This window comes from Calidris pugnax, unplaced genomic scaffold (genome assembly GCF_001431845.1).
Source record: "Calidris pugnax isolate Ruff unplaced genomic scaffold, ASM143184v1 scaffold54, whole genome shotgun sequence".
Lineage (NCBI taxonomy): Eukaryota > Metazoa > Chordata > Aves > Charadriiformes > Scolopacidae > Calidris > Calidris pugnax.
Window position 1 is genome coordinate 15230158 of NW_015090864.1, and position 21514 is coordinate 15251671.

A 21514-nucleotide genomic window follows, 5' to 3' on the forward strand; every position below is an offset into this window, starting at 1 on the left:
CGCCCGCCCCACGCTCGCCCCGCGCTCGCCCCGCTTCCGCGCGCGCCTGCGGGAGGCGCTGCTCCACTCCTTAAAGGGGCCGCGCCCGGCGCGACCCCACGGGGGGGATCCCGCGCCGGCGGCGACACGAGAGGAGCCACCTGCCGAGAGCCCCCGGCGAAGGTAACGGCCGCCGGGGTGAGGCCCTTAAGGGGAGGCTGAGGCAGTGGCACCAGCTTGTCCCCAGGCGGCAACTGGTGGCCATGGGGGGCCGAAGCTCGACGTAGGCCTGAGGGACGTACCGGGCCCTGCCTCAGGGGCCTCCACGCCGGCCTCGGGGCGCCTCTCCCCACGGGGAGCGGGGGACACCGGGGCACAGCGTCCCGGTACACCCGGACCTTGGAGGTCAGGTCGGTGGCAGGTGGGCGCCAGGCTGTGGCTGGGGAGCCTGAGGAGGCGTCCCGCTGCTGGTCACACAGGTGTGAGGGCACCCAGGGCCTGAACCGGGGCCTGCCACCTCCCCGCACCGTGCCGGCCTCTCCAGCCAACCTCCTGACGTGCGGTGGGAGTTTTTTTGGGGTCCCTTTCACCAGGCCCAAGGAGAGAGCTCTAGCGTGACAAAGGCAGGGCCTCAGCAGCATTGCTGACACCGTGGTGTTAGGTGTATGGATGGCTCCTGCTTTAGCAACATTTTGGGACGGTGTTTCTCTTCAGTGTACATTCGGAGACATAGGACTTTGTTCTCTTTATTCCTTGCACAACGTTTTCGGTCTATCTTGACCAAATTGCAGGCTTTGCTGCTGCCGGGCTGGAGCTGATCCTGGGACATCCCTGGGGAGAAGGCTGTCTAGAGGAACAATTCAATGAATGTCCTGCTTTCTCTCTACTACTGGGACCACATGGGGTAGAAACTGGAGGAAGCAAAAAGTCATCACTACTTTTTATTTAGAGAGAGAAACCTTTTTTTTTGTTATTTTCTCAGATGCGCTTGCTTGAAATTGAGGCATGGTTAGTAAGATGGAGGAAGTACCATTATGATGTCTTCCTCTCACTTTAATCTTACTTTAGACAAACATTTTTCTAAGGGAATTATGTGGAGAACCCAAACCCTGCTTCACTAGATCAGATCCTTCAAAGTAACTTGAAATACAGTTGCAGCACATACCGCAGAGAGTGCAACTGAAAGGGGAATCATTTGAAGAATATGTTAGACCTGAGAACTTTGATAGAGAACACATGGAATGGAACACAGTAGATGCTCATGTTTCATTCAGTTGCATAGGCAAGAGCAGAGCTGTCTTCTCCATATCTGCATGAAGTCTGTGCAGAAAAGCAGAAGAAAATCTTAACATGTCTGCAAACGCGCTAAGATGAGGCAAACCTTTAAAACTTTCAAACTGACACCCAACAAGTATTTCACAAGGTATGCTACACAATATCTTTGTCTGCAGCACTAAAGCAGCTTTGTGCTCTAGATGAGCTCAGAACTGAATACTGAGGGTTTAGCTGGAAACACTGCTGGGCTTTATAAGCTTTGTGGCAGGCAGAGGTTTCTTAATTGCAGGATAATGATGTGGTATGGGCACATGCCTTTTGCCTACTGGATATGAATTACTTTGTGCAGATACACGAAACCCACATCAAATAGAAAGCATAGACGTGTCCTTCCAGTCTGATTGAGGGATGGGAGGAGGAAAGCTAGCATGAAAAGGAGGTCAATCATAAACCAGGTTAAACAAAATCCAAAATTTAAAATCTTGGATTAAAAAACTGCCCTTGAAAATATAGTTTATCCTGCTGCCTTTCAACACATTTTGTCCTGTTGTCCAACACCCCTATTTGAAACTATCAAAGACCTTCCCTTTCCTTAAAGAAAAAAAAAAAAAAAGCAGCAGCAGCAGCACCTTCTCACTAGAATTGTCACAGTTTAGAGACGGAATTCTGATCTTGTGAAAAATGACCTATAACACAGGCCTGAGAGAATTGTCTGAGTGGAGGGGAGAAAAAATAATTGAGATGGTAAACTTGCTTTTTTTGAAATTGACATGATGCTGTCCTTATTTGTTTTCAAGTACCAGAATGGTTTCTTGATGGAACTTTTACAATTGAAAACCTGCAATCCATTTAACAAGAACTCTATTTTCACCCTAGTTCAGAACTGATTTGTCTGGATTCAGCTTTAGGCACGGTCCCTGCCATCATCTGCCAGAGATTTTTCTCCTGCAAACTTAATCCATGATCCAGATGCATGATTATTTCAAATTTTCATTTAAAAAGGAGTAAAAGATTGATTTGAATTCTGAGAGAGGCACAATGATTTTGTTGAATCTTTTGTTCCCAGAAGAACCAGGAAAGAATTAAGATTATTAAAGAAATATAATTTGGGTCACACCAACCACCTTAATCCATGTCAGTTGAAAAGATTATTTTCGCTACTTTTTTAAAGCGTTAGACACAAACATGTTTGATTTATGATGGGAGGCAAAAACATCTGTACTTTGGGGCACAAGCAAATGCTTGTTTAAACAATGGGGCTCCCTTGGGGGGTGGGGGGGGTATAGGAAAGAAATGACATTCTTTTGCAAAGAATTCAGTGTTTTTTCACTCCGTGAAGTATCTTGCTTTGTTTTGAAAAGTACTCTGCAGAAGACACAATGATTCAACCTATTATAGAGTCCAGCAACTTTCACCTTTATGTGACTGGTCTGAATATGAACCAGGTTAGCCCTGATGAAATACTGTTACTGTTTGCTGGCCTTTGAGTGACCCACGTGAAAAGAGTTGGTCATCTCAGTCTCATTGGCAGCATACAAGTGTTCACATCTTAAAAACATTTGGAACTAGCTGGCAGTCTGAGGCCTCGTCTGCACTCAGGATTAGCTCTGATTTCAGGAATTATTTTAGCTTCTGGTACAAGCCCACTGTAGATAAAGTTGTGCAAGTTGTGATCTGCACTACCATCTGCACCATTCGGTGACTGACGTGGGGACTAGTTCTAACTGCAGCTGAGGCTGAAGGAAAGGAACCAGTTTATCCTGAATCGTCTCTCATGAAGTGCTTGAGTAGTTTATTTGAAGTTTTTTAGTAAAAAAGTGTTGAGGGTATCAGAAGATAAACATCTGTAGCTTCATCTTAAGTTCAAGCTTGTGCTAGGTGGAGATTCTGTTCTGTAACCAGATGCTTTGCTGTATATGCATTAATATGATTAGAAACAGGCTTGAAAGTAACATTCAAATTTACTAGTAAACTTCCAAGACTTCAGTGAGCCAGGTCTGTAATGAATGTTGTGCCCGCTCCTTTTAAATCCATGATCTCGAATCCAGACATCTCTACACTTAGGGGACTTTCTTGCCAAGCTTTGGAACTGACCTCTGTAGCTCAGCACAGTCGATATACTAGAACAAAGATGTGCCTCACTGTAGAGCCCAGTGTAAACTATTAATGTCAACAAAGAGGCCAGAGAAGAGAGACAGAAATATGTCTGTTCCTGCGGGGTTTCCACATATGGAGAAAGCAGAAAAAAAAAAGTAACAATCTACATTTCAGCTGCTTTTCTAAATGAACGTATTCAACAATGTGGCAGGCTAGTAGCTTTCCCTTCCTGTGTAAGGCTATGCCAAACTAGAGTAAGGAAGCTTAGGGCCTTTTAAAAGAAGGTGTGAAAAACTCTGGGGCAAGTGTAGAATTTTAGAAAAGAGCCAAAGCCTCTGTCCACCCTCAGAAGAGCAGAATGACAGAGCTCTGGCAGCCATTGCAGCCACCACCGATTTATTTACGAGTTCCTGGAGTCGGTCCAGTGTAATTATGGGCCTGAACTCCAGATCAGATTCACTTGACATTTGAGAAAGTCTATGGAAAAACAGTAATAATAAACTGATAATAACCATCCGTCTCATAAGCAACAAAAAAATAAAGGGAAGAGAAAGGGCAGGTGGGGAGAGGGGATGGCAACATAATCCCCAAAAGATCTCCTGCTTGTCAGGAGATGCTTTCAATATATACTTCTATGTATTTTCTAAAAGGAGCTATGGAGAATTTTGGAGTAAGTCCTGACTCATGTCAGTGCTATTGCAATTACTGCACTGGAAAAAATGAAAATGGGGGGTGCAAAGGAAGCTGGGATAAGTTGGGACAGCAGTTTCTTTTGGTGGAGCAGATAGTTTGTGGCCCACGTGGCATTTATCCAAGCATGCTCATCACCTAAATTATATTACTATGAAGCCATTGGCTTTGGAAAAAGATGTTTGAAGAAACTATGCTGTAGAATATGATTTGTTTTCAATTTCATGGACAGTATAGAAATACACTTTTAGTACTTTACTGCTGGTCTCTGGTTCTGCTTGTTCATATCATTGATATAACATGGATGAACACCTGGGCTAAAAATCTTTGTATTTAAAACATCTGCAGCCTTATATCAGGATTTATATTCCACCGTTCAATCCTTTCCATTTGAATCACTCCATATTATTTTCCATTGAATTTCTCCTTTAAAAACCTGACTCTCTGGGAGTTTTCCAGAAAAAAATATTTTTCAAGTAAGATAAGTTGATTAATTCTGCTGAATGGAAAAGGCATCTTCTCTGACAAGAAAGAGGGATGACATTTAGTTTACAGTTGTCTCAGGTATTTTATTTCAGGTGATGGAATTCAGTTGCTAGTTATGAGTGAATATTTAGCAAAGCAGGAGTATTTAGTTACATTTTTACTCCACCTAAATAGCATATTGTGAGTTTTCCTTATGTAGATTTCAGAGCATATCGCCTATATATGCACAGGTACAAAAGAGTGCATGTATGTAAATGGATTTCCTCAGAGGAAGCATTCTAAGTAGCTGCTTTCATCAAACAACAGCAACCAAATGTCAAGCGCCCTGGCAATCAATACCCAGCACAGTAACACTAGATGGTGGCTGAAGGAAAAGGAATCCCGGGTGCACAAATTGGGTTATTGGCCCAGAACATGTCATCTTCAAGTGACCTGCTTACCATACTCGCCTAACTTCTCAGAAACTTCCTAGTCACAGCTGGAGTGAGTAACTCAATTCTGCAGGAGAAGGAATATTGAAAAAGGAATGGTCACAGTTGTATGCAGAACAAATTCAGTTCTCAGATATCCATTTAACATATACTTCTTCAGGTTAAGTGCGTAGGAATCACACACATTGAAGTGATTTAGCTCATTCTCCCTGATCTATGGTATCGGGTATTTCTGCTTAGGAGCTGTATGTAGAACTGGAATTCTATGTTATTTAACTTGGGTGTTTTAATTTGGCTTTTTATTTAACTTTATTTAACCTTATTTACCTTCACTCAACTTCTTTATTTGACATTTATTTAACGCTTTTAAGTTATTGTGTTATTTCTGTACGCTTTGATACTTTCATCTATAAATATATGTCTCATAGGTCTTGAGGAGGTGACTAAGCAGTCTGAGGTGCTGGTGTAAGGTCAATAATAAAAGTGTAATATATAGGAATGGAATTTTTTTTTTTTTAATTTATATTATTATCTACCATACATCTGACTTTCACCAGACATGTCCTTTTTTTTGTTCCTGGTAATTTTGTTGCGGTAGAATTTGAGAATGCTGCCAATTGTCTAGAACAGCCTTACCAGAATAGCAACTCTGCCCGGGCTGCTGGATATCTGGAAATCCTAGACACATTCACTGTGCATTGCAGATCAGCTCCACAAAGTATGCACTACTTCCACGGGGTTAGACCTTCTGAGCATATGTTGCCCAGATGAACTGCACAAGCCATAGTAAACCCACTTACTGTGCAAAGTCAGATTAACTATATAATTTATGCACTGTACATCTGATACTTTGACATGCTGGGCTTACAGTTATTTTCTATTCTGCACATGCTTACTGATTTCTACTGGGTATTTCTTTGGTGCAAAACAACTGACTTTTTATTAATTTGTTTGCATGTCTCTCCATGATAAGACACTGTTACCTGGAAAAAAACATATTTTTGTTTGGGATTAGTGCACAAAATTCAGCAAGACTCTGTTGTAGTTGGTCAGCTGAGGTTGAATCCAAACCACTGAACTCAGTGGAATGTTGGAGCACAGGGTCACACTGAATGAAACTTTCAGCTACTGCTGGCATCTGAAGAACATCAAGAAAAAGTTGAAAGCCTCAGTAAATATCCTTCAGAAAAGGGCTGGCGTTGCCATGTGGATTTCAGCAAAGGCAGTAGGGCTCTCTGCCACAGAGTTTTCTTCATGTTATTTGGTGTAAGAATCCTCACATGGACTTCATAGTTGTTGTAATAAATAGGGCTTCTACAATAATATGTGGTGTTTTGAAGTCCATTCCTCAACTTTGGCTTCCAGTACCACTCACAGTCTCAGAGCAGATATTAAGATGTGAAAGAGTTAACATGCAAGTGGAACAAAAAATAATAATAATTGCGTAACAACAAAAAACGTCACCATGAGCAATCCTGGTTTGCTGTTCATAAGAATTTTGAGAGTTACTGGCATCAAATATGTAGTGTCTAAAATGAATTTAATGTTGATATTCCAGAAGTACTGCCTTCCCTGGACAAGACAGGACTGCGCTCAAGTGCATCCCAGTGACTTCGGAAAGGTACACATCTTCTGTGCAGACAGTGATACAGTCATTTAACTGGGATGTGACTGTGGCACAATGAAGACTATCACCTGTAACGTTAGTGGCTTTGGAATACAGGTATTTGTAAGGGGCATAAAAGGAATTCCTCAGCCTTCCAGGCCTCAGGGGGCTGTGTAACTGTGGCATGAGTTTGTAGTCTGTTGTTGCTTTCTGGAATGACACATGCAAGGAAGAGATGAAACAAAATCAGTGTCAGTCCATTTACATACAGGGCTCTTCCCACATGGAAAACACTGCACGTTCCAGTCCTTGGTTTAAGTCCTTGCACTTGTGTAATGGAGCTTACCAGTTTATTGTTTTGTCCATATGCCCTTCCAACTTCTGTTTGCACAGAGGTGGTGTTCTGCATGGGCGTGCTTGTGTTTCTAATGATTTGAGGGTGTAGTCAAGCTATAAACAATAATGTAAATAAAAATGCAAGTCCTTTCAGCAGTTCACTCACAAAGTCTTAACATACATTAGCCTTTATGAAAGTCTTGTATGGAAGCAAAGAGTGTACTTGCAAACATGTACAATTAGAATTTTAGCTGCTTCAGTGTGCACAGCATATGATTACTTGTATGGGTCAGTATGAGAGTAGTCTGCCCACTGGGAGACCTTTTGCTGCAGAACTTCTTGGCTGTAGCATCCCTAGTTGCTTTGCACTACTTTGCACTACTTTGGAGTGACAAGGATTTTATTTTGAGTAGTCAAGTAATTAAACAAGTTCCATTCAAGGGGACAAGAGTATTTGGGAACATCAATCTTATTTTCTTAGTTGTTTCAGCTGGAAAAATAGCACAGGAAGAATCAGAAACATTAAATGTTTAATTCTGATATTTTGAAGTGAAATGTTTTGACTTTGGATTTGTAAGTGGCAGGTCAGTTTTATATTTGGCTTCATTTTTAAAAGATCTGCAAAACTGTTAAATAAATTTAAGCATGAAAAAAACCACCTTGGAAAAATCACAACTGTGAAAGTTTATAAATTTTCTTCTCTTCCATCGTGGCTTACTGAATCAGAAATCCATGACCCACTGTCTTCATAGTCTAGCTCTGGCTACTGCTCAAAGATCCAGTAGTGTTCTTTGCATGAAACTGTGTCTTGGTCTCATGAGCTGGAGCTCAAATCGTTGGGGTTGAAGACAGGAGATGGAAATGGATGGTCCTGAATGATCCACTACCAGAAATAATTTGTCTGAGGCACTATTGGGATTAAGCAATCACATACTTCCTGGGAAGACCCACAATTGCAAATACATAAAGATCTGTGAAAATAACAACCTCTTTAAAATAATCCCTCTCAAGCCTTACAGTTGCCAATGTCATACAAACCTGCAGTATAAATCATGTTAGCACTCCCAGAAAAAGTCTGATTTTCTTGCAAACTTTCGCAAGGATCCTGCAGTTTAATAGCTTATTCATTATTTATTTTCCCTCCTACACTAATGTTTTAGCAACAGATATGAGAGGGCCTAGATGAAAACAAAAAAATAAAAAAAAAAATTCACCAGAAAACAACGAAGTGAAGGCACTCCTTATAGGCAATCCACATCAAAAGATGTAAGATTGTAGAAGGTGAAACTGGAACTTAGAGTGAAAATGTTTGCAGTCTTGCTTGCCATGTTTGTAGTCAGAAAAGCTACATGGAACCCATCCTCCTCCAAGCCAGTGTGTTCACGTCTCATCTGTGTGAAATAAAGATCCCATTTTTGGCTTGCCTAAAGCAACTTTTCAGAGAAATAGAATAAGGTTATTTGAATAGGAAAGCCCTAATTTAAACAAGTAACACTCTGTACAACTCAGAGCTTTTTCAGCAAACTGAATTCATGACGGAACAAAAAGACTAAACAGAGATGTTTTGTCTCCTAATGAAACCCCCCAACCTCTTTTAGGTCTAAATAAAACTTTCAAGGCAGGAATTTTATAGAAAGACAGATTTTATGGAGTAAGTTCTTGTTTACCACCAAGTGATATGGCGAGTAGTTTGGTGACCTAGCAGTTATTCTTTGTTGCATGATTATATCGTGATCTTTTCATGTGAAAAACATCGTCAGTGTCAGTGTGGTGTCTAATGGAAATACTGTCTTTACTATAAGCTGACTTTGCTAATGCTCTTATATATTGACTGGTTGTCTGCAGCATGACTCAGATAACAAGATTAGACAGAAAACACAGCATGGGCCATCAGCCACAATTCACAGCCACAGAAATGGAGGATAGAGTGTCATTCAGCTGACAACTCAGTCCCTGAATATATACAGTTTGTGTGAGACCACTGCACACATTTCCAAAGGGATCCAGAATATTGCCACTATATTGTAAGCAGTAAGGCAGAAGGTACAGAGATGTTTTACACAACATGCTTGTAAGTTCATTTGCAATGCTGACACAATTTCACACACATTTTCCCCAGCCCTGAAGATATTGTTGCCAAAGCTTTGTGTCTGGTAGTAAGCAACAGCAAAACATGAAAACAATAATCCCAGCTCTGACACCATGTCAAGGGTTAATTTCCATAACAATGATCATTTTGCAAAGTTCAGAAATTATTTAGTGATGAAACACATTCTCCAACAGCGGAAGCACCTCAAATCAAGGACAAATTCTTTTCTGCCTCATATTTTATTTATTTATTTAAGCCCCCGTTGAACATATCAGTGAAGCACTTGAGAACTCTCAAAGAATACGATAGTAATACTTAGAATAAAATAGTTATAGTCGAGGATTTTAAGTTAAGCATAGGCTGAAATGGTTTGCCAGAGTCATGCTGAGGAGTGAGCTCACAACTCACAAGCTGTGATTGATAGAGGTTTGTGGCAAAAGATGTTGGTACTTTAAATTCTGGTTTTGGTACTCATTTTCTTCAGCTATCTGAGGTCCTACCAAGTGCTGTAATAGCTGGGGAAGGAAGGGGGGAGGTGGGAAGCTGGAATACAGCAGGATCTGGCAACAAATACATCTTCATTACTGTACTCTGAAGTCTGGGTACTGAAGTTGGAGATGAGGAAGGGAGCGCCTATGCTTGGGAAAATCCTTAGAGACCAGTTGCATTAACTCTGAACCCCATCATGTTGCTGTGATAGTAGGGGAGAGCCAGAGCAGAACCAGTTACACAAGAGGAGGTATTTTAAAGCTCAGTAGGCTTAATGTCATGTGAAGGTCATGAGCAGTGAGCTGCCAAACTGCTCTCTGAGACCTTTCTACTACTGTGAACTAATGGCTACATAAGGTACAAGGCAGTCGAAAATCAGCCTCCAAAGCTATTTTTCATTAAATGCAAAATGTTTACATTTTAGCCAATTAATGTATCTCAGTGTGTTCAAATAATCCATAACTCCATGATCTTGAAGCATGTCCAAAACCAATAAAATAAGCCAGTACCTGCAACGAAGACGTCACGAGTCAAGGAACGTTAAATGTGCTGCACAGGTCTATATAATGAGCAGATTTGGGTGGGATTGCTTGTAGGTTCACAAATTTGGCCTGGCTTGAGCAGGCTTAGCTCACTTTATTGGAAACTGCATCATCTTAATATTAGGGTTGGAACTTCTTCCTGTGCTTCTTTGGTTTTCTACTAAGCAACATTATCAGCTATCTTTATCCAGGACCAACTCCCTATATTCTTCTTAATCATTCTCATTAAAGGAAATAACCCTACCCAGTCTGATGTGAGTATAATTATATTTCATTACTTCATATGGCCATGAAAGATCCATAAAATGTTACACTTTTTGCTAGAAGCAGCGAGGAAAACACTGAATAACGCCGCTTCTTGACAGTACTGGTGTCTATGAATGGACGGGGTTCGTGGTGCTGCCTGTGTGCAGTCACCAAATACAGAAGCGTAAAAGGGGGAAATTCAGATAACCTAGGAGAGACTGAACTGCCATAATGAGAGTACTTCTGCGGGGTTACCAAGTTATTTTTTCACAGTGGAAATAATGCCAAAGGCGAGAGAAAGCGTGTAGATAAACATGTCATCGGTGGGGACAATGGCCATGTAAATTTGTTCTTCAGACATTCACTGTTGTCGCATCTCCTGCTCCTTTGTTAACATTTGAACTTGAGTGAAAATGAGCAGTTGTGAAAGTTGGTGGGGACTTGAAGTTCTAGTTTTCACTATTACATGACCTTTGTATGCTGCCAAGGTGGCACAAAAAAGTGGGGAAGGAGCAGCCTGCTGCTAACGGCATTGCAGGTGAAGATGTTCTGGTTGGAGCCCGGGAGGTGATTTCAGGGCAGACTTCTTTCAAATCCCATGGAGGCAGATGACCCTCAGGTGACTGCGCTGCTAGCTTACGTGCCACGTATGCTAAGTATAAGATGTGGAGAAAATTTATATAACATTTGTGGTATTTTTAGTAAAATTAAGTAGGAAAACATAGTAACCAAGGAATACTTTGAAGCAGCTCCCCAGTCTATTCCTAGCGCTGGGCAAACATTTTCTAAATTAATGTTTTCCATTTTGAAAATGCTGATTCATCAGTGGGAATATGTCAAGGTGGATATTTCATATTGGAAATATTATTACTTAGTAAAAGGAAATTTCATTAAGGCTCATTGCAAAGGTTTTGGATGGTATCTTTCTTATTTATTACTCCTCTTTCAGAAGAGCTCTTATTCTTTAAAGCAAACAAACAAGCAAAAAACTAAATGGATTTTTTTTTTATTTTAACAAAGTGATATATTTCTATTGATGTGACTATTTTGGAACACTTCTGTTTTACAGGACTTTACAAATTCTCTGATTTTTTTCCTCTCCAAACCTGGACATATTTCAGAATGTCAGAATTTCCTATGAAACAGAAGTTCTGTCATAGCCCTGTCTGTACAACCTTTAGAATGGAGAATCTTAGTTAATCTCTTTAATTACCCCAAGAAACCCAAACTAGCAGGAAAGACAAAAAAGTAGGGAGGAAAACAACAACAACAACAACAAAAACTTGAGAGAAGAAGTAACTTAGGTTGATTTTTGTAATGAACATGTTGTGAATAACTCAAGCAAGCATACATGCAATTGTCTCTGCAACAGAACTAGTTAAATTTATATACAGGAGTTTTCTAGCAATAAACCTGTGTCTGCCATTGACGTTGTTGTACAAAGGAGACATCAGTGGTATGGTACAAGCCACTCTTCTAGGCACTTTTTTCAGCAGACTGGAATAAGATGGACTTTGTTTAAATCTGTGGCAAAAATAATAGCTCATAAAATCGTGGAATCTGAATGTAACCATTTGGGGCCTTTTAAAGCTGCCTTGCTTTGCTCAACTGTACTATTTCAGCTGCTCATTATTGGCATACTTAAATATTCATCTACAAACTTGGAAATCCCAGTTCTCTTTCTGAACTGAGTGTCTCTAATTTATTCTACCAGAGTCTGAGACTTCTATTTCTCAAGTAAGTTTAACAAATGCTTTCTCTCTCTTTCTCTCAAATCCCTTTTCAGAAGATTAAAAGAATATCTAAAGAGGATATAATATCCTAAGGCATTCACCTACTTAATAAGATTGATCCTGCCTAAGACGGCTATCGATAATTCAAGCCATCTGACCAAAACACTTTTCATTTCTAAAAATGCCTTTGTCAAGTTGTGTACAGTAAGATGGACAAAGGGAGACATGTGTAGGCAATAGTAAATACAGCCAGGTAACTTCTGGTAGACTGAAGATCGGAGCAAGAAGTGCAAAGATTAGGAAGAAGGTTCTGTGCTACTGTAGCTTTTTTTTTTTTTTTTTTCTAAGTCAAAAAGGAACTAAAATAAAGTTCATGACTTTATTTATTCCAAGAATGTGTAAATCTGGATGCACAAAGAAGTAACGTACTATCTACATAAAACATTTCCATTTGCTGGCTCCTCCCATCTGGATTTACTGGATTACAGCCAAAGAGTTGTAACTGCCAAATTTTTCTCTAACAGAAAATCCATCTGAGCAGAATTTAATATTGGCAGAGGACATTTGGAGACATGTGTGAAAAATTAGGAACCCTTTAAGGGAAGAAGTCACCCAATTAAAAATGTGCAGAAAATAATCTATCATACATTCCCATCAAATCCCTTTTGATTTCAAGTACCAAAATAATGACTGGATCAGACCCCAGTTGAATCTAGAGCTGGCTGAAGTGTTTGTTATAGATTTACCATTTTTTTTGGAGAGAGAAAAAATCTGAATTGAGCTTTTTAATGTTTTTAGTTTTGCTTTTTATGTACTTTGTGGAATACCTTGCACAAATAATTTTCGGTCCATTGGCTCTTTGAAATGACTTCTTTTGAGCATTTCAGCCCATTTCTCCATGTTGTGTGTTTGTACTTTCAAGTATTGTTTTTCCTGACTGGATGACTCTTAAATTTAAAATAGAATCATAAATCAGGGAATAAAAATACCAAACTGTAGCATATTCTGTTTCAAGAGGATAATCACTTTCCTAAAATGTATGAAATATTTGTAACCACAGGCATTTGGAGGAAATGCTAAATAAGGCAACAGAATAATAATACTACTAATTAACAAATCACATTCTTCAGCTTATTAACATTAAGAAGGTTTTTTTTTTTTCTTTGCTGAGTTGACCCTACTACAATATGTGTGGTACTGGACCTATGGAATGGAAGTTTTTCAATGCTGTAGAGAAAAAGAAAAACCTGCAAAATAATTCTTTGAGGTTCTTTTTTTGCCCTGAAATAGTGCTGACTGTTTAATTTTGTAATTATTATCAAAACACTTTCCTGTTTAAAGAAATAACTCCCTTTTTTTAGGGAAAAAAAAAATCCTTATGTCCAAAGTAAATATTTAAGTTTCAACATTGTTAAACAAAAACCTTTTGGTGGCAATAGTTTGACCTGCTGTAACCATCACAGTCTTAAAAACATATCTGTGAATAAAGTGAATTAACATCCAGACATGCCTTTCTCTCTGAGTTGACTATAACTATGGAATTAGACAAAATGCTTGTCTCAGATTTGGCTACAGATAACTATTTTCCCCCAAAACCTTTCCACCCCTCCCAAACCTATCCTTTTTTTGGAGTAGGTTTGAAATTACTTCATATATTGAACTCTTAAATTTGTGATTGTCAGTCCAAACCTGAATTATTCTGCATATTTGGTCCAACCCTACTACTGAAGCGTGCCCCAGAGAGAGAGAAATGATCATACAGTATTTAATTCTCCGTGTTGAGTTCTATTATTTCATCCCCCACTATATCTCTTTTATCATAGCTGCAGGGTGTGTTGCAGAGTTACCCTTTACTCTGTTAGTCAAGAAGAATGTGTCTATTATTTTCCACATTTCTTTCATGGAGGCAGTCACCATTTCTGGGTGTATGCAAGCAAAGTGTTCACTTCAGCAGACATATCACTGGAAGTCTGAATAGAAACACCTTGCGGCTTCTGTGATTGATTAAATAAAGATCTACACATTCCAGAATGAAAGACAAACAAAAACATGTCCTTCAAGAACATCATCTGTAACCAGTGTGATAAAGAGCTGAGAAATTATTCTGATGTTTGGTGATGATAAATTAGCAAAGATGCTGGATCTCAGGAGCCTCAGGCATAGGCTGTCACATACAGCTTCCCAGACACAACTAGTGAAGATAAAATAACTTCACAATAAATCTAAAATTTGTAGGCTGTGTTACTATATTGGCAGAACTACTTCCTGACATAATGAAAACTAATTTGGTTTCTTTTTCCTCGTGGAAGTTTGGTATACCTGTCACCTTTTTCCTGATTTGGCAGCTAGTTACAATATTTTCCACAGAATCAAGCCACAGTTCAGGTTAGAAAGAGCTTCTGGAATTCATCTGGTCTAATCCCCTGCTTAAAACAGGACTAACTTCAATATTAGATCAGGTTGCTCAAGGTCTTGTCCAGTTGAGTTTTTGAGTATCTGCAAGAATGACGTTTCTGCAAGCTCTTTGGACAACTTATCCTGAAATATTTTTCCCAGTCAGATCTTCCTTCTTGCAGTTCGTTTCAGTTGCCTCTTTGGCTGCTGATGTCTAAGAAGAATGTGCCTCCACCTTCTCCCTGATAGGTGATTAAGACAGCAATTAGATCCCCACTTTTGGCCTTCTCTTCTCCAGGCTGAACAAAATCAATTGCCTCAGCCTCTCCTTGTAAGTCATGTGCTCCAGCCTCTTAACCATCTTAGTGGGCCTCTACTAATATATGTTATAATTTTCACATTTTCTGCAATTTCTTAGAATTGCTACCTTAAAAAGAATCATAAGCCCTTGAAGTTAAAATACATTTTTATTTGCGTAATTGACAATGCATTTGCGTAACCTGATCATCCCAAAAGAGAACTGCTTGAAAAATGTAACCAGCTTTTCTAGTCATCTGGTCTGTGGAAGAGTGGATTACTCCAGCAAGGCAGCCAAACTTAACAAGGAAAAGAACCAGATTTAGCAACCGTATCAAAAGCAGACATTGTTTCAAGAGACGTAAGACTCATATTCCATCCAAATACCAGCCCAGGCAGATAGCACAAACAAGTTCCTAACTCCTTCTTAAAGGTGGATGGAGAATGTATTTTTTATCTAAAACTGTTTAAAATCCAAAAATAATAATGAGTGTGTACCTGGGGTTAAAGATTACACGTGGGTTTCTGGAGCTGTGCCAAGGAGGAGCAACTACACTGTGATCAAAATTAGGGCACCAAACCTCTGCTTGCCAGAACACATTAGGAGTTAATACAGGGTATAGACGGCAGGACTGGAACTGAAATACCAATTCCTCTTTGATTTCGGTAGAAGGACACCGAGGTAGACTGGCAGATTTCTCTCTCGGAAGAATCCTTCACTGCATATTCAAACCAGAGAGCATCCTCTGAGCCCAGCCCTACTTCCATGTCCTGGGGAACTATTTTAAATACCATAGCAGAAACCGGGCTCCCGGCTTTATCCATCCCTTGCTCCTGCACGGGGAAGCCCCGGTGTTGGTGTCAACCCAAAACTTGGTGAGTTATAAACTGGTGGGAGGAGGGATGCATGCACCATCCCGAGAGCTGGGTGAGTGCCTGCTGTTCCCACCAGACCTTCTGCAAAGGGGTCAGTGGCCAATTTGTGTGCTTGGCCGCCGGCGTGGGCTGCCAGCGGGGAGGGAGTCAGCTGAGCCTGGGTAGGACTGCACAAGCCTGCAGCCAGCGCTGAGCTCCTGCTGGTTTACTTCTCCAAACGCTTCACCCCCTCCCCGCAGTGGGGAGAATGTTACCCAGGCATGGGTGTTCATTTTTGAGGGACAACGGGACTGGCAGTCTCATTGCCTGCCGGTGGCTGTTGTGCTTCTGAGAGGGAGGGCTGAGCAACTTCCCCGACCCCAAAAGCTTCAGCCACTCTCTGAGGCTGACCCGGTGCCAATACGCTTCCTGTAGCTGATATATTTTTATCTCATCCTCGTAATCAGTGACACCACCAACTGCAACACCAGCTGCAGGGGAGAAGAGAACCTCTGCCAGGTATGGGGTTGTTTTCCAGGCGTAGCAGGATTTTACTCGTTTATTGAAGGAAGCGGGGTTGATTAGTCGTGTCACAGGTCTCCTGCCCATTTAGGGACGAGTGGGAAAGAGTCCTTTCCCATCCATTTAGACCAGGTGTGACTACTGGGGCAACAGGCACAAGAAGGAAGTCAACAACCTCTAAATCAAGCTGGCTTAGTAGTGGATTAATCTGACTACATTTCCAGGATTTCTGGATTTACGCCCAGAAAGCAAACCCAATATATAATATAAATGATTAAGATAAATACTACTATAAAATAATATAATATGTTATAGAAATTATAATAACATCAGTTGTTATTATATTTTAGAACCGAATGTGTAGGCAAATATATGTAGCTGGCTGGGCTGCCAGTGGCCAGAAATTCTTGCTGTGTGCTCTGTGCCAAGGCAGGGTGTCTCTCCTGCTCTGGTGAGTGTGTGGCAAGCACAGTTATGGTTACTGTCTGCCCTACCACATGTGTGTTATGCTATGGAAGTGCATATGTGCACGATGTCCACTGTGTCCCAAACATTTCAGATTTACATGACCCACGCCCCAGAAAAAGACAAAGTAACTATGGCTCCAGCCATGTAGTTTATTCGGAAAAAGAGCCTCAAGGCTTTTCCTGCATGGTTCTGTTAGTTCCTTGCTGTCAAGCTGGTAACATTTTTGGTCTTTCTTTCTTTGTTTCTCCCGTTAGCCTTGCCACTTCGCCTGTTTTGTTTTAAAAAGTAGTTACTGCAGAGGTTTCCAAAGGATAAGTATCTGGGAAAATACTTGTGTTCTCTGGAAGCCAGTGTTATTAAATACCTGTGGATTTACTTCAAAGGGGAGGAAAGTTTAAATACAGAAACACTGGCAAATTAGCTCATTTTTATTCTTTATCTGCCAATTTTAGATTTGTAGCTACAGACAAACCTTAATGTAGGGTAAACTTTGTCTTAATGAGGCACCATTGTTTGCTATGAGACAAGGGTAAGAAACAAGCTCTGGAAACCATTTGTCAATAAAACCCTGATAAAACTAGGAAGCTATTCATGTGGTTTGTATTCACACTAAGTCTTGTAAAGCACTATTTATCATGGTGACAGCCACCAAATAAATCTCACAGTTATAAAGGGACACTGCTAAACAGTTTCAAAACTAAAATGTTGAGTTGGAGCATCAGACACTCAGCTGAGCCGTGCTCTGGGAAGACACTAGAAATAACTCATAACCACATAGTGAAGGAAAGCATATGGACTCATGTAAATGAACTTCATTGCACAAAAGCGATGTAGTGAGCAAAGTAGCGAAGGATGCTTGCCACCTGTTCAGCATGAAAGGATACCTTGAAATGAGAGGAGGGTGAGAAAAGGAATCAGATGAAAAGGATACTTTCGCTGAAGATGGTTTGCAGTGCATTGTTGTCCCTGGAGAAGGATAGATACATCTTACCCAGGCAGTGATCCTGCACACAAACAACAGTTGCAATGTAGCGCCATGTATGCTTTTCCTGGTATGTTTAAAACATTAGGCAGCAGAGTGATGAGTTGGTCATGGGAAGATGAGAGCCAACAGTACTTGTGGCTTTGAGACAGCAGGAGCTCTGAGGCCTGGGAAAGCTGACAGCAAATCTTGAGATGGGTAGTTAATGAACTAGGTAGGTAGAAGACTTCGACCATCTGGTTCTGGTGTTTTTTGCTATTGAAAAGCTTTGAAAAGCTTATTCAGGCTGGCTTGGCTTTTGAGTTAGAGAAAGGCTTGGCTTCTTTGCCCAAAGGTAATGAGACTGCTTGATTTTCTGTGAGAGTCTTCCCCGAGAGTCTGCACCAGCTACTATAGCACTTTCAAGGCTAATCTTGTTCACGGCTCTGCAGAGGCTGCTCAGAGGAGGCAAGCTGCACAGTTCCCTGGCTGGTTCTTTTCCTAGGCCAGGAGAAGAGCCAGCACAGATCCCTTCTAGCAACTGTGCAAAGAAGGAAACTGGAAAGGCTGGTACCCAGCATCGTTTTAACTAAAGATCTCTTAGGGATCTCTTAGGAAGCAGTCAGTTTCCTCCTCTGTTGCTGTTGGACGAGTGAGCTCGGCTTTTCCCCTTGCTCATCTTTTGCTCCTCTGTTTTCTCTCTCCCCACATCTCAGTGAGGGCCCTGAGTTCACCAACAGGCTAGAATTGTCCCAACCTTTCCTCCTATTCCAATAGTCCCTCTCGTCTCCTATTTCAGCAATATTTTCCCCATGACATCCCCTGAATCCAGGTTTATGTAATATAAGTAAAGCAAATGAGTCAGAAAGAAATGGAGCTAACAAGCCATGCATCTATCATCACCCCCTCCCTCGATTTGTCTCTGCTATTATATCCCACAAACTTGACCATTGTTTGTCCTTTCAACTTGCAAGTTATTAAGTCCAGGAACTCCATCTTTGCCTGCATTTGGGCAGCACACTATTCAGTGGGGACCTAATTTCTGCTTGGGGCATTGCTATAATATTAATTACAGTAATTGAGAGTCTCAGGTGTGCTTTGGCTGGAGTTGAACCATAACAAAAAGCAAGCCTGTAGACTATAACCAAGGCAGAAGCTTACTCAGCCCTGATAATAGATTTTCTCATTTTTGCCAAGGACAGAATAACAGTTTATATTTTCTTTCCTGAAACAGTACAGCGGATTCCCTGTAGGAAAACCTTCTAGCACAAGGTTTTCCATAGCGAGCTGCACACAGAGCTGAGAAGTGCCCTAGAGCATCCTCCTGGTACAGCTGGTTGAAAACCATCCACCAAGAACTTCCTAACACCATGTCCTCCTTGACCCACCTGCAGTCTGAGTTTTTCTCTGTCCTGGCCTTCACCCTCCAGGCAGAGTACCTCACCAAGTCCACATTACACCCTCAGCTCCTTCAGAGAGCTTTTAACCCCAAATAGGAGTCTTGTGATTACTTCGTATTTTCACTACGCATCCAGGTACAACTGGAATTTCTGCTGATTTTAAGAGCCTTGCCTCCAAGGCAATTAGACAGTCTGGCATCAGTTTTTAGGCAAATAAATTCTTTTGTCCATACATGTGCATATTTTGTCAGGAGTGGTGCATCTATTGCTCTGCTAGGCAGCTATCTCAAGCCTGCACCTTGCAGACTAAGATATATTAGGTGGCATTTACATTTGTACTCTGGCACTGGTCATTTGTGTCCACGTGTATGGCAGAACTGCCTGAGCAGTGAGTGGCAGCTCCCTTTCTGTGTAATGATAGGGGAGCATTTTAACATTTGTCTAATGCTCATAGTCACTGGCTTCACTCATTTTCCAGCTTCAAGACTGGGGCTGTCAAGCTGTCAAGCTGTTTTAACACAGCAGTAAGTATCAAGACAGAGTGCTAAGATGATGGGAATGCACAAACAGCTCGCAGATTCATTAACTCTCAGGCACTTTCTGGAAATCTGGAAATAGGGCTGTGGACTAACCTTGAATTCAGGAGACCTGGCTTATTCCCATCTCTCTGCCATTGCCACAGTACGTGAGCCTGGGAAAGAGGTTTCATCTCTCTGTTTTACCTCCTACCCATATTTGTTCTGTAAATAACCAGGTCCTGTTACTCAATCCCCACCAAATTCCTGTTAGGTTAACTTATTTTTCGAATATGAAAACACATTCACAGGGAGTCTGTAAACTGGTCTTAAAAACTTGAATGGAAATGCCATCCCCACACTCTTAGCAGCCTAACTCAGCTGAGAATGGTTTCACAAGGTGACGTGGCAAATCAAGTCACAGAAAGGAAAGCTGGAGATTTTCATTTCTAGATGTGTTCTTAGGAAGATTGGATCCTTGTCCTCATCCTGCTGTCATAGCTAGTATTGACCTGGGGAAAATGGTAGATTGAGAATGGGAGACAGGAGCGAAAGGAGGATCTTGCTGGCCTTGTCTGTCTCTCTTTGGAAAAGACAATTGGGAAGGAGCTTTGTAGAACATTTGAGAGTTTTTTAATATTAAAAACATTGTCACAAAACTAAGCTAGCATGGGAAACATTTGCACCTTAATCACGTTGTATTTTCCACATTTGATCAATGATTCATCATATTTAGTTTCTTCTTTGACAGTGGTTAATACCAGATGTTTCAGAAAAATACGCAAGTAACCTTGTAAGTATATAGTCTAAGGTTAGCCTGCCAAAGGCAAGCTTCTTCCTAAAGCCAGGTAGCTGGCTGATGGCCTGGCCCATGAAGGTTTGTTTCCCCACAGTCATGGTTCTAACAAGGATGCAATAATACACTGATTCCATAGATTACCTAATCACCACACTGAATTATTTGTTATTCCAAAGTACAAGTTATTAGAACCAGAACAGGAAGGAATGTTTCAAACTCCCTTGGTTTCTAACCTACCCAGATGAACCAAAGCACCACATAATGAAACGTTCATCAAAGAGTGTTGTAAAAGAGTATGAGGCTTGAAAGTAGTGTCAGTTGCATCCATTTTTGGGGCCATGCGTCTATTCTCTACATGGTCCCCCCTCAAAAGCAAATTAATAGTCAGAAAAAGGTTTGGGTAGCATTCATAGTTTTTAGAGTCAAGGTTCAGACAAGTACTGAAAGCTAATGTTTATTTAGCATTTACATATACCCCATATTTCAGCAGATGAGGAACCCGTAAAACATTCTCTCACATAAGAATTTCCAGCTCTCTGATTTCTGGCAGTGGCTAAAAACCCTGAAAAAACAGCTTTTCTTGTGATATTTTGAACTTTTTGGTCCTGGTCCCAGGAGGAAATGAGAAGTGTAAAAAGCATCTAAAAACTTAATCATGAGAGCATTTCAGGTAGTTACAGTCTACCTCCAAAACAGAGTCCTTCTACAGAAAAGCCCTTGGCTGATGACACTGGCAGATCCTGGGGGGAAGTCTTCTGGATGGGTTAGCTCTCTTCAGCTAGTTGCTTCCACTGCTTGTGGACTGACTGAGGTCTCTCTATGCATTTGATAAAAGAGAAACACTCAGGTTAAATTTGGTTTTAAGCATTTTCACAGTAACCATTAGAGTTTGTTTGCTCCTTCACAGCTTGCATCTGCCTTAAAACATCAGCCATACTTGTATGCTCTTCCTAATTATCTCTTTCAGCCAATACATTCCTGAAGACAGAAGAAGAAAAAAAAATGCCCCTTCTCATGTTCTCAGTCATTTTTACAAATTTCACAACAATAATGTCCAACCTTTTGATGCTACTGTAGCCTTTAGAGGATCATGTCTGAGGACACCATAAGATCAGAAATACCTACTGGTCAGTAGCAAGAGCATAACTGGTACACCCTTGCCTGTTCACATGCTCTGGGGAGCATGGCTTGTCTGCAGTAAAGCCATATTACTTCTCAGCTCTTCGAGGCATTTTCTATGCTTTGCCACTGTGGCAACACCCCATCTGTCCTGTGTAAGTTCACTGTAACCTCACTGTAAGTGA

General features: G+C 40.9%; 1 long non-coding RNA gene across 1 annotated transcript in view; it reads left to right on the forward strand.

The window, feature by feature from the left end:
- Positions 1–102: 102 nt before the first annotated feature.
- Positions 103–21514, forward strand: part of LOC106889669 — a 32461-nt gene continuing 11049 nt past the window's right edge. Inside the window, exons 1-2 of the long non-coding RNA XR_001412375.1 lie at positions 103–162; positions 6517–6579. This is a non-coding gene — a long non-coding RNA (uncharacterized LOC106889669). The remainder of the gene's footprint in view (positions 163–6516; positions 6580–21514) is intronic.